At 50.6% G+C, this 13,743-nt stretch overlaps 1 long non-coding RNA gene across 1 annotated transcript; it reads right to left on the minus strand.

Moving 5' to 3' along the window:
* Nucleotides 1-11,727: 11,727 nt before the first annotated feature.
* LOC112844761 (uncharacterized) lies at nucleotides 11,728-12,563 on the minus strand. The gene is made up of 3 exons (XR_003217509.1): nucleotides 12,433-12,563; nucleotides 12,093-12,196; nucleotides 11,728-11,890 (listed from the first exon to the last, which is right to left on the minus strand). It is a non-coding gene; the product is annotated as an uncharacterized LOC112844761 (long non-coding RNA).
* Nucleotides 12,564-13,743: the final 1,180 nt, after the last annotated feature.

Raw genomic sequence — 13,743 nt, forward strand, 5'->3', positions numbered from 1 at the left:
TTTGTCGGCGAACCGTTAGGCTTTTGGGCCCATGTCGACCAACTGACAAACCATGCCTCATAGATTCTTTTTTTTTATAAGCACAATACACAGTTCAACATCAAATACAAAAAAAAAAAAACAACACACAGACGCTTTTGGGCTCATGTCAACCAACGTTTGTCGGCAAACCGGTAGGCTTTTGGGCCCATGTCGACCAACGTTTGTGTGCAAACCGGTAGGCTTTTGGGCCCATGTCGACCAACGTTTGTCGGCAAACCGGTAGGCTTTTGGGCCCATGTCGACCAACATTTGTCGGCAAACCGGTAGGCTTTTGGGCCCATGTCGGCCAACGCAGGGAGCTCCCGACCCACAGCTCCAAACCTGCAGGTCGGCGGCTCCCGACCCACAGGTCGGCGGCTCCAAACCTGCAGGTCTGCAACTCCAAACCTGCAGGTCGGCGGCTCCCGACCCACAGGTCGGAGGCTCCAAACCTGCAGGTCGGCAACTCCAAACCTTTCAGGTCGGCGGTTCCCGACCCACAGGTCGGCGGCTCCAAACCTGCAGGTCAGCGAGGAAAGTGCTGCAGGTCGGCCAACCTAACGATTACACCGAAGAGCTGTGTCCAGTGTTCCAATAAATCTAACTGTGTGTATTGTTGCAATAAATCCCGCATGTGTAGATGTGGTGTCTTTCAACAACAAAAAAATAAAAATAAAGAATACTTTCACTGAAAATGCACCATGCCTCAAATGTTCTTTATTTTTTTTTACAAGCACAATACACAGTTCAACATCAAATACAAAAAAAAAAACAACAACACACAGACGCTTTTGGGCTCATGTCAACCAACGTTTGTCGGCAAACCCGTAGGCTTTTGGGCCCATGTCGACCAACGTTTGTCGGCGAACCGTTAGGCTTTTGGGCCCATGTCGACCAACTGACAAACGATGCCTCATAGATTCTTTTTTTTTTATAAGCACAATACACAGTTCAACATCAAATACAAAAAAAACCCCAACAACACACAGAGGCTTTTTGGCCCATATTGGCCAACCTTTGTCGATAAAACCAGTAGGCTTTTGGGCCCATGTCGACCAACGTTTGTCGGCAAACCGGTAGGCTTTTGGGCTCATGTCGACCAATGTTTATCGGCAAACCGGTAGGCTTTTGGGCCCATGTCGACCAACTGACAAACCATGCCTCATAGATTCTTTATTTTTTTTACAAGCACAATACACAGTTCAACATCAAATAAAAAAAAAGAACAACACAAAGAAGTGTGGTGAGATCCATCGAGCTGTGTGTAGTGTAGTGTAGTGTCTTTCAACAAAAAAAAATAAAAATAAAGACAACTTTCACTGACAATGCACCATGCCTCAAATGTTCTTTATTTTTTTTACAAGCACAATACACATTTCAACATCAAATACAAAAAAAAACAACAACACACAGACCTTTTGGGCCTATGTCAACCAACGTTTGTGGGCAAACCGGTGGGCTTTTGGGCCCATGTCCACCAACGTTTGTCGGGAAACCGGTAGGCTTTTGGGCCCATGTCGACCAACGTTTGTCGGCAAACCGGTAGGCTTTTGGGCCCATGTCGACCAACTGACAAACCATGCCTCATAGATTCTTTATTTTTTTTACAAGCACAATACACAGTTCAACATCAAATTAAAAAAAAGAACAACACAAAGAAGTGTGGTGAGATCCATCGAGCTGTGTGTAGTGTTTGTCGGGAAACCGGTAGGCTTTTGGGCCCATGTCGGCCAACCTTTGTCAGCAAACCGGTAGGCTTTTGGGCCCATGTCGGCCAATGTTTGTCGGCAAATCGGTAAGCTTTTTGGCCCATGTCGGACAACTGACAAACCATCCCTCAAAGTTTCTTTATTTTTCTTTATTTCTTTTTTTACAAGCACAATACACAGTTCGGCAGTCCCCTATCTGCAGGTCGGCCAACCTAACGATTACGCCAAAGAGCTGTGTGTAGTGTTGCAATAAATCACGCTGTATAATTGTGGTGTCTTGTAACAAACAAATAAAAATAAAGACAACTTTCACTGACAACGCACCATGCCTCAAATGTTCTTTATTTTTTTTACATGCACAATACACAACTCAACGTCAAATAAAAAAAAAACAACAACACACAGACGTGCGAGACAAAGGGTTGCATCTATCGCGCATTCACAGTATCCCACTTTGGCTCCGCTTTTGCTTTTTGTACGCCGTCCCTAGTGCGTGAGGGCGAAGAGTCGACGTGTCGGAAAATAACCTCGACCAAATCCGCCGGATAAGCGTGGAGCTGATCGCGAGTATGGTACTGTTTTCCTGGTGCACCAGGCGATGCTTTAGTGTGGGCCCTCGGGCCTCTCTGGGCCACTTCTACATGTCTTCCTCCCACCATGCTAGCGCACCTCCCGTTGCACATCAAGCCCACGAGATCGACGTGGACAGTTTATTTGCCGATGGGTCGAGGGTCGCCGAAAAACTGTACCATGCCCTAAACACGTTGTCTTTGCTCGACGCGGCAGCTAGAATGCACAAAGACATATTGAAACCGTTTATGTCACCCGGACTGGATCCTACCAGTGTTAAAATTGAACTAGCGCACGAAGACCCTTTAACGGTAGACGTTTTCGGCGACACGCTAATCGTACAAGCCCGCACGACCATACCGCTGGGCACTGAACACCTTTTCAGACCCACAGACGTCAAGTGGTACAGAGTACAACGTGTCTCGCCTATGAAAACGACATCCCCTCTATTGGTATCCGCGACCGGCTCGACCGTAAACCGCGTGGATCGCAGGTGTGATATCACCAAGGGTGACGAGTGGGCTAAGGACTACACAAGGGGCTTCTTTGTCTATGTGTTGGACATTTCGTTGACCATCAAGCCTCCGTGTGTCCGTGTATTCAGACACGTGGAAGTGGAATTGTGGTACGACCAGGTCGGCCCTGATGGCAACGTTACAGATAGTATAATCACACGAGAAATACACTTGAAATATGTTTGGAAACACAAACAACACGCCGATTGCCATTGCGCGAACACGGCGGACTACACGGACCGCAACGGGCCTTGTTCACCCAGCTGTGTGCCGTTCTCGCGCGCGATCTCAGGCCTCCCCGGCACCGACGACAATTGGAAGCTAGAGATTTTTTACAATAATGGAGAATCTATGCTAGAACGGAGCAGAGTCATACACGGATCCGTTAAACCGAACACCGAGATCTTCTGCGTCGTCACACCGGCAGTTTTTTCATCTTGGCAAGGACCGACCGCAGAAGCACCCTCCGCTCCCTTGGACTTGATGCGATGCGATGTCACGCTGCTAGAATTTAACATTCTCACAATCAGGGACAATCAAGACAACGTTACAAGGGGATCTGAGTGCACCCGTATACCGGTGAGGTCACTCGAGGGGGCTCTGGCGAAAGGCGAGCTGTGCGTTCCTAGCGCGGTTAACCGCTTCATGTCGATCGTCGATCGCCAAGGGTGGACGACTGCAATCGGAGTGAAACTCCGATTTCACAACGGTAGCAACGCTCTGACGACTCCAACCCAGGAGGAACTATACGGTGTGCTAGACTGGCTGGCGCTCTGGAGTAGCGACGTTCAGATTGTCGTGATTGATGTGAACTTGGAGGAAGGCCCCCTTCTCGACTTGGATGCTGTCAGCACAACGTACGCATCTAGGTTTGATGTGAAACTGGGATTGACCTCTAGCGCATTGGCAGAGCTAATGCTCGCCAGGGGTATTCACGCCGAACTGCTCGCAGGACTGACGCCCAGGCAGACCTCCGTGGAAGACACATTACGGACGCTGGGACATGTGGTGTCCCGACACGGTGCATTTTTAGACCTAACCAACGTGCGCCTCCCACTCCCATTCGAAAAGGGCTGCGATGCGCTCAATCCCCAGATATGGAGAGCCGAACGGTATCCCGAAGAGCACGAGCTCGTCGTCGACGTGTCGGACGTTAGGCGGCTGCAACTGTCGGGCCTCTATGTTTTCGACGAGCTGAGCAGACGCTCGAACAATCGAGCCGGCATAATAGTATCTCTGCCGTCTTCTGCGTACGAACTGGGACCCGATTGCGTAGGACCGCCTAATCCGACAAACAGATACAACGCACGCTCGGCGAACACGTTGATGTACAGCCCGCCGCCCGTTTCAGGACGTTACACTACCGCTACACGAGGAACCTCGCCTTTGGCGACGGGGGGTTTTCGTCCTCAGAAGTTAACGGTGTGTACAAGCTAGAGGCAGGAATGTTTTTTAGACGCGTATCGGACGAACCTCGTCGAGTGAAAAGCTTCGTGACGATACCCGGTGTGCCCGAGTTGGAATTCGGGCTGTCTTCCGATATGAACGTAGGCTCCACTTTGCCTATCAGCAAAGTCACAATGGCCAACGCCGCACGAGAAATGAACTACATACCGTACAGGGCCAAGACGGTCCGTATAAATCGGAGCGGAGTTGTCGTGTTTGTGGACACAGACAAGGATGTCATATGTTACCACGTTCCACCGACAACACCGGGGGAAGCGCTTCGAACGCTGCCCTTTGGCGTCGCCGTCAAAAACACAGAGCGCAATCTACTGGGCGTCGGGTGCGTTCAAAGCGTACCCGGCGACCGTCGGCACACTAGGCTCGCGGTGACATTACCCGCGTGGACTAAAACGGAGAAAGAGACACTACTTGAAAACATACGGCTTATACGCCGATCGATGAGCGAGCCCGTATTGTCACTCGAAGACACGATCTGGTTGTCTCACGCGGCCGACATTGAACAGCAGCGCAGGTCTATCGAGTCAAAGGGAGAGGCTGGTGTGTTCGCCGAAATGCACGCAGTTTCACTCGTCCTTCAATGTCTGCAGCGCTCCAGCTCGTGCCTCGCATTGGCTAATATGGTTGAGAACGGTTGGCCTCAAGGTGGAACCGGGTACCCCGTAGACGTTCGGGCGTTTGCGGTGGAAGCGGGAGTGGTGCTAAAAATGATCGTCGTCGCGAACCACGGAGCGCTCACAGTTACTTTGTCCTGCGACCTGAAGCCGTTTGCCTTTGGTTCTCACGACATCAGGGTCAATAGACAAGGGTGCGGATACTACCAACGCAAAGGCAGACCATTGCTAGATCAGGTCGCATCCGAGATCAGAAAGATACAATCGGTCAACACCCGCGTGCAACGCGTCATTACGGAACGGTTGTGTTACAATGAGACTTGCGGCGACGAGACCAGATCTCACGGGGGTTATGTGATGTGGGCAAGGGACTGTGTTTCTGCAACGGAACAGCTTGCCGCTGAGGCAAACGCTACAGTCGTGGGCTTTGGCGCAGTTGCGTATGAGGCTGAGGCGCGCTTACAAAGCAACGTGCCTCGTGTGGCTTCCGCCAAGAGTCGTGTCGCAGCGCTCTCTTTGGTCGCTACTGTACTGGCTTTATTAATCAACATAGTGTGCATTGTGATGCTATATTGTGTGCACTCAGGCCCTCGATCCAGAGAACACCGATATAGAAAATTACAATGACTGCGAGCGATGCAATCACCTTATTATGCTGCTGCGCGCTGTGCGTGTGCTGCAGTGGCACCGACGGAATCGCACCCAACGCCACAACCGATGCTCACACAACTACGGAGGAGGAACACAGGGTCATATTGACTCCCGCTCAGTGGAAGATACGAAGAAGCGATCCGCCTATATACATAACGTACAACTTCGATCTGGGTCTGGATCTCTCAAAGTCGCGAATCACACACCCTTCATGTGCACAGATCACATGCAAAGGACTTGTCGAGTATCACACGGGTTGCGACTCGTTGTGTTTGAGTGGAACTTGGAATCAGGTCGACGTGCTTCTCCGGACCGCGCTTCTCGGATACAACCGCTCGGTGGAGTCTTTGGACGGGTTGAGTGTGTGATTACAAACGTCGATTGTCCCTGTGACACTGTGGCCACTATGTCAGCAGCGCACAGGAAAAGCAAACCGTGCCCTGGTCCTCAAAGTGGCGTCATGATCAAATATTTAGAGTCGCTGGCAAAAACAATCAATGTAAGCCAAACACTGTAACCTTGCTCTGATCGAGCACCCCTCGTGAAACATTCCGATTACGGCGAGCCAGCCGCGAAACGTACCCGTGTGAGCAATAACGACGGTACACTGTGGAAATATTTTGACAAGAAATGACATTCGTTTGTAGGCAATGTGTATTCAACACACGTAGACCATTGTGTGCTGTGAAACTGTGTATGTTTGTTACCATGTCACAATGCTCTTTGCTCTTTGTGTGTATTTGAAACAATAAAAGAAATAATAAACAGATGCCAAAACACGATCACTTTGCTCAGTGTGATATTTTATTTATTATACATATAACATTACATGTTACACCTAAAACCCCCACTCCTACTCCAAAATATCAAGGTGGCCGACCCACAGCACTGGCCGACCCACAGCACTGGCCGACCCACAGCACTGGCCGACCTACGACCTACAGCACTGGCCGACCTACAACTGTCCCGTGGTATATACGACACAACCTGAGAGGCCAGACGCTTGCCTTGGGGCGTTTGACAATGCTGGTAAAGGTATTGCTGAAGCTGGCATCCCAGATACAGCCATGTCTTCCGTAGAGATCCACATAATCGCCGGTGTTGTCCGCAGAGGGAGGCCTGATATGAGACAAGCGCCTCCTGTGTGTTCATACGTGCGACGTTATCGCGTGAGCAAATGGCGTATGCTTGCCCTGGATCGTAGGATCATTGAAACGACTTTAACTCTCATACATGTGGTGATCCCCGCAGATAAATTCGAGCAATACTCGTTACGCCTAAAGGCACGGTTTGAAGGCTGGATAACATCTCACGCCCCGAACGAGCCGATCGCAACGACATCACTTGCAAGCGCCTTCGCCCAGGACACATCTGACAATAAGTGGCCCTATTTTGTCAGCCGTCGAGAACTCTTAAGTGACCCCGCGATTACATTCGGTGCACGTATTGTAAGGTACGAGGAGGCACATGTATCGTGGATGTGGGACTCTATGAAAACACAAACCAAGTACACTGACGCCGAAACCGCAGCAGAGATGACTCGATGCAGGGGAGCTCCTGGCGTGGATGCGGGCCGAATGCAACCTGTAGTCGTTTTATTGCATGTTTATTTTGCATCTGTATAACAAACACATTCAATATATATATGTACATGACAGGCATCTCGTCAAAGTGAACACACAAAGATTGTACAATCACAAACCAACAATCCGCCGGGGTGCACTTAGATTCTTCTATACATTAACATGTACAAATGAGCAGGCACGTTGTAGTACGATAAGGGTAATACAGGGCACTGTTTCACAACATCGCCGTCAACAAAATACCACTTGGACATCTTTTTCACAAAGGCTGCGTAATGACTGAACTCATAGGGGCCTGTGTGAGTTATCATACCGTACAGTTCGTACTTTGTAGGCTGTGAAGTTGCACACATCCTGCTACAGTCTAGTTCTTCTGGTACGTCGATCGCACCGGTGTTGACCATAAGCTCTCCGCGCTGCACACACCGCTGCCCTCTGGCAACGGTGAAACATAGGACTGCGGGTAGCTCTGTGATATCCGTAGTGACGTTCAGTTCCGTCTCCTCTTGACAGGTGCCACAGTGGTAGTCGGACACTCTAAAGGTCTCAGAGTAGTCGTCCATGTAGTCCTGTAGCTTATTGGGCTCGTTGTTCCCAATATATACAATCACGTTGTTCGCCGCATGGTGCGAGACACATTCCGCGTTACACGTCGAACACTTTGCCGATTGTTGTTTCCGTATAGTCCACAGGCCAGATGCTTGTTTGCATCTAGGATCGCCATCGTCCGCTAGTGCGTTTAGCACGCACTTAAACACAGTATCGGCATCTTGCTGAACCTCGTATGTCATGCCACTGTATCGAATTAGCGCGTCCACAAGTGGATTCGGATCACATGGCGGCATTCCCGGAGTGTTACGGTCCATGTCCCGTAAGACACTCGTCAGTTCGCTCGCCACGGTGCTGTAGCTGGTTCTATCGCAGTCGGCGTCATCGACGTCATCAACATCAACAACAACAACATCATCATCATCATCATCAGAGCCACAGCGGCCTCCGGTCAGCGTGATCCTAAAGTCATCTGTGACATACAGACACTGCAATACACTGTTTACAGCGCAGTGAGTCCCAACGTTGATCAGCCCTCTCATGTTGATTATCCTGTGTGCGCGTGGCAGACAATGCTCAATAGTCCGTTGTGCAGTAAAGTGGCACACCCCTAAACAGTTCGTCCAGTGTCTTGATTGCTCCTTTGTTGGTCTCCTTTGCATCAATGCGCACTAGTAGTATAATTATCTTGCAGTGATATGAGCTGAAGTTTGACAGGGGAGTCGACGTGACATGTTTTGTGATTTTCATAACAGGAGCCCAATCCAACAGCGCTGCCACGTCGTGAGTGTACAGGCGTAGTTCATCGAGGGACTCGAACATATGTCCCTTCAGCTCGTCCACGCCTCGGATTCCTGAAAGTGCACTAGCTCTTAGTGTGATCTTAGTCAGACCCTGAGTGCAGTCTAGAGTGGTGACCGCGATCGCTGAACCCCGTAGCGCCTTAGCCTTCAGTCGCAAGACAATGTTTCGTACAAGGTCTTTGATGAGTCCGCCATGGTCAGGTGTCACATCGACCGCGCCGGGAGACGAGTCCGGGCGGCACTCGGTCTTGGAAAACCGCGTGAACGGAAGACGGGTCGGGCCTCGCCGACCCTCGAGCCTACCCAATTTGGTACGTTGGCCAAATATTCTCTGAACGTAAAGTGTGTGTGCGCTAGCGATGACACAACGGGCTGGACTCTTGCGATAGCGCTGGTAACATCCAACCGGCTCAACTCTGCGACCAAACGCTCTATGTCGTGGCAATGTGAAAAAGAAGACTGACATCTCTCTAGAAATGGCACCAGGGGAGACCCGGGCTGGTGCTTACTAAGTAGTTCCAAACACACTGATGCAACTCTCGGGCTCTGGGTACCTAACAACTGTTGATGGTCCGGCTGGGGAAAGTGAGCGCTCAGATAACCCACTATGTCAATCATGACAGCCCCTCGACCGAGTAGTAGGTGCTCAGTTGCCATGTTCGTAGGTAGCACGTTGTTCTCGGCGGCAGCTTTCAATGTCAAGAGAACTTGCATTAAACACGGATAAAAAGACTCTATCCGTTGAAACACCCAGTTGATCATCTTGGTGGATCTGAAGAACTGACCGTATTGAAACACGTATAGCCCATGAGCCTTAGCTTGCTTGTACACGGATTTCCTAGGTCCGGCAAACAATAAGGGATGTTCTTTTGTCAGCCGACATGCTCTTTCCACGACGTCGCGTTCGAAACACGCAACGTCGTCCTCCGTGGGGTTCGTGACAATGATCATGGTGACGTCGGACTCGCCTTTGGTCTGCTTAGTACGAACAAGGCATTTGACGCGACTGGGTTGACTGAGAGACGGCCTAGTCATCTGCCCTTGCTGCGTTCTCGACTAATGGTTTCCCGCAGCGGCTACATTGGACGCAGCTGGCACCTGTGGGACCGAGGGTGCGCGGGTAAGCGTGTCCTCTGCGGTAACAACACCCGTAGGCGCTCGCCCCCCCGCTTTATCGCTGGGCTGTTGGCCGCTAAGGGCCGTGTCCGCCGTGACGTTGTGCATGCCGGGCACCGCACCCGGCTGTACTTCGGGCTGTGTTCGTTTTGCACATGGAAAAAACGCCCCTACGCGGTCACTATCTGCAGCGCAGAGCGTCTCCAAAGTACATTCCAGCGGTTCGCCAGCTCTACGCTTTTCGGAGCATGCCTTTCGGACGCGATCGGAGAGCTCGGTTTCTTTTTCCGTATACCACGCATCGGGTTGTAAATCCGGCGATAAGCGTAACAGGTCTATACCGTTGTACCTTTTGCTCGTGTGCGTATACACCCCAAGCTTCTTGTCTTGTGCTAGTTTGCGCAACTGGCCAGGGACACAGTCGTTTGCTACGATGACATCCGTCGCTCTGTACTGGCCCACCTGCACAGTACTGGGGATCATATGAGCCGGCGCCGTGGTGTGTGATACGTCTCGGTTCAGGTACATGTAACGGTTCAATCTCAACAAGTCGCTGGGCGTACTACGTTCTTGGGGGAACAAGGTGATGCAAAGCACGCCCATGTTAACAAAAGCTTTGTCTCGAATATTGCGGCCCATTTCACCCAGCGTACTCCCAATGGCGGCGGCGGTGGGCCTAGAGTGTCCGTACTTGCCGTACAGCGTCTCAGCGTCGTACGATTTCATGTAGTTGCTTAGAAATGCAGTCGTGGGTTTTGCAGGCGTGTACACGCCGACGAGTTTCGAGAGGCTATCCCCGTAGGTCTTCTTGCAGAATTCGGACTGCGTCTGAGCAGACCTGTATTCTATCAACGGGGATCCCGTGTACAGTTCCCACATGACACAATACCAGCTGAACACATCGCTGGCCGTGTTGGAATTTAAGCACCAAAGCACTTCGGGGGCCGTGTGCACTCGATTGCCCCGTTGCTGGTCTGGAGTCGAGTAGTTGCAGGCTGTGCCGAAGTCGCTGAGCTTAAACGACAGCTCCACCGGTTTTCTATCGGGTTGATGGCACACGAGGATATTTCTGTACGTCAGGTCTCGGTGTTGTACATGTCTCGCGTGCAGGTACTCCAGTCCTCTCAATGTATCCAATTCCACAATGGGCAGCAGCGCCGTGTGCCTGCCACTATCGCCGGGGTTGTCAATGGAGGCGCTAGATTCGGGCGCATGCAGTTTGTTCATCTTAGCCATGAATTCCTGTAAGGAGAATAGGGCTTTCTCCATCACGATCACGCCCCTGCCGCCTAAGGGATACTGCGGTATGTCGCACCAATATCCTCCAAAGGTACGTAATATGTTCGGGTGCTTCATCGAAACGCCTATCGCGATTTCTTCCACTTGAGTGGCGATGTGCGCGTATCGGTAAAACTGGTCTTCTATGAACGGCAGGCTCCAGTCTGCCATTTCTGGGAACATGTTAACTTTTGCCACTTGCACAGCGGAGGTTTCCACGACGATGCCGAACCCGCCTCGGCCCAACAGCATACTGGGATCCTGCATTGATGCTGAACGTCAATGGAACATTGCAGGTTACTGGGTAGTCCGCTGTACACGGACCAAGGGTTTACCGTAGCTTCAGATTCAGCTACTTCGACGTTTTCGACCAGATCCAAAAGCAGTTCGCAGTGTCGTTTGATCCTCCCGGGGGGCGGCGGGTCAGCCATTGGCAGAGTTGCGGGTCGGTTGTTGAAATACAGCGAATCCAGAGCAATCTTTCGTCCTTTCTCTCTCTCCACAGGTAAATAGATATGAACTCTCGCAGAGAGATCACCTTTTCAGGGACAGCAACAGCCAACCTGTTTGAGTGTTTGGTGATCAGCGGCTCGCCTGCCACGGGCTACCTGCACGCCGCCTCGTTCAGGGATGTGAGGACACTTCAGATGGGCATACAGCTTTTAAGGGACATGTGGACAAAGGTAGACGGGTTGTACATCCCGAAATCCGACTTAGAATCCCTGCATGCGATGGAATATAAGAGGGCTGGATCCCACACTCCGGATATCCCTCAGTGTATTGCAGTAGACACAAGGAAACTGGCTAGATATTACATATATCTCCTTTTCCATTATTTTGTCAGCACAGCGGAGCACGGTTCGGCTGGCAGAGTTCATAAAGAGCACACGCTGCATCTAACGGACATCCCAACGTCTTGGATGCAATCTGTGACATCCACGAATTTTCCCTCCGCTCCTACGATGATGATCACACACCAGAGCGTTCCCGGTGTGCGCCAGCAGCAACAGCCTCAACCTATTGAAATGACACAGATGAATAGCACCCATCAACACGAACAGAGGTATAACGTTACACATGATCAGGAACACTTGACGCTCCGTGATTTTCAACCACAACAACAGCATCAACACCAGCAACTCTATAACCCCAGCAACGTCCCACTTCGGCATACTCTAGCACACGAACAAACAGCAGCCGAACGTAACAGACAACTCACCTCGACGCATAAGGTCAACCCAGAGATCCCACCAAAGAAGCCCTGTGCTAGTGTCGGGAAACGGCCCCACGTGCAGCGTCGGCTCGGAGGAGCTTATCAGTCCGCTGTGGAGAGCGAGGATGATGATTAGAGCTCTCTCTATCTCACGCACGCACACACAGAGAACAGTATAAACACAAACACACATACAGAAACAGCTCTAATGTCAAACAACTATGGCTTTGCAAGGAAATAAAGTCGAGGTTGGTCATTTCAGTGAAGGAATGTATGTCAAGTCTGAGCACCACGTACACGAAAGCCTGGCCAGAACGTGTGGTGTGTGCATGGACGTCATACTCACCAAACAGAATCCCTCGGAGCGCGTCTTTGCCATCTTACCGAACTGCCAACATTGCTTCTGCCTGCGCTGTATACGAACCTGGAGAAGAAAGACAGATGTTGTGTCATACAACGCGGCGAAGGGATGCCCTGAATGTCGGACTGTGTCCTTTTTCTTCATACCGTCTAACTCCTGGGTAACAGATCAGGACGAAAAGAACGAGATTATCAGCCTCTACAAGACGAGCCTTCTGTCCAAAATAACATGCAAATATTTTCTCAAAGGCAACTGTGCGTTCGGTCCGGACTGTTTTTACAAGCACAGTGTAGTATCGCGAAACAGACCACTGTTTTACTAGCGGATCGACACAGCCAGCGCATAGAAGTGACTGCGGACAGTGTTACACGGCCTGCAAGTGACTGCAAGCGTCCTATTTGGAGATGCCGTGATTCATAATACTACTGTGCTTGTCTGGGTTGTGCGTTGAGGCTGTGTCTGGCGTCTCAACCCCTTCCTGTTTGTACCTGCTGCATGTATTTGCGTGTCTCTGTTGAACATTCAGTATTTTTGATGGTAGTGCTGAATGTATACAATCTTTCCTTTGTGTGTGTGAGAGCTGTAATCATTTAACCCAATGTTTATTTGAACACTAACAAAACAGAATCACACTGCTGTTTAAATGTTGACAATAAATTTTTTTATTACATGCCGCAGTTGGTACAATATCGTCGTACATTTGTTGTCAGTCAAATAACTGTCATTTGCACTTGTTACAATTCACACATTGTACAATTCTCAAGTAAAGTCCAGTCTTCTTCTCAACTCAAGCCTTCGTCTCACACATCGGTGAGACATGCCCGTTGGTTCACGAAGTTTCACTGGGGCTCCCAGTCTGGCTTTGACCGGAACCCGAGTCCCCTTCGAGGTGTACTGCTTATTCCTGCGTGGCGTACGGTACATATTCACAGCTTCAAACTCATACGACAGGTTTCTGTGAATACGGTCCTCGCCACCCGCACGGTTCAAAGCGGACCGATCTCGACGTCTCACCCCGAGACGACTTTTAACCAGAGCTCTGGTTGGCACTGGCGACACGGCAAGCTGCTCCATGGGCGAAATGCCCTCTTCTGCAGGATAGCCCCGTGTCCCTTGAGCCAGTGTAGATGTAGTCTCAACACAGGCAGCCTCAGTCGCCAGGCCCTGGTCTTTGTCCCACACTCGTAAAGAGTTCTCGTGCGTTGCATCCATAAGTCGTTTTGAATACAACACGCTTCTAAGTTGGTTACACAATCTTTGATGGCGATCGGCGAATTCTTCACCGTATTGATGCAG

This window comes from Oreochromis niloticus, unplaced genomic scaffold (genome assembly GCF_001858045.2).
Source record: "Oreochromis niloticus isolate F11D_XX unplaced genomic scaffold, O_niloticus_UMD_NMBU tig00001364_pilon, whole genome shotgun sequence".
NCBI classification, from domain to species: domain Eukaryota; kingdom Metazoa; phylum Chordata; class Actinopteri; order Cichliformes; family Cichlidae; genus Oreochromis; species Oreochromis niloticus.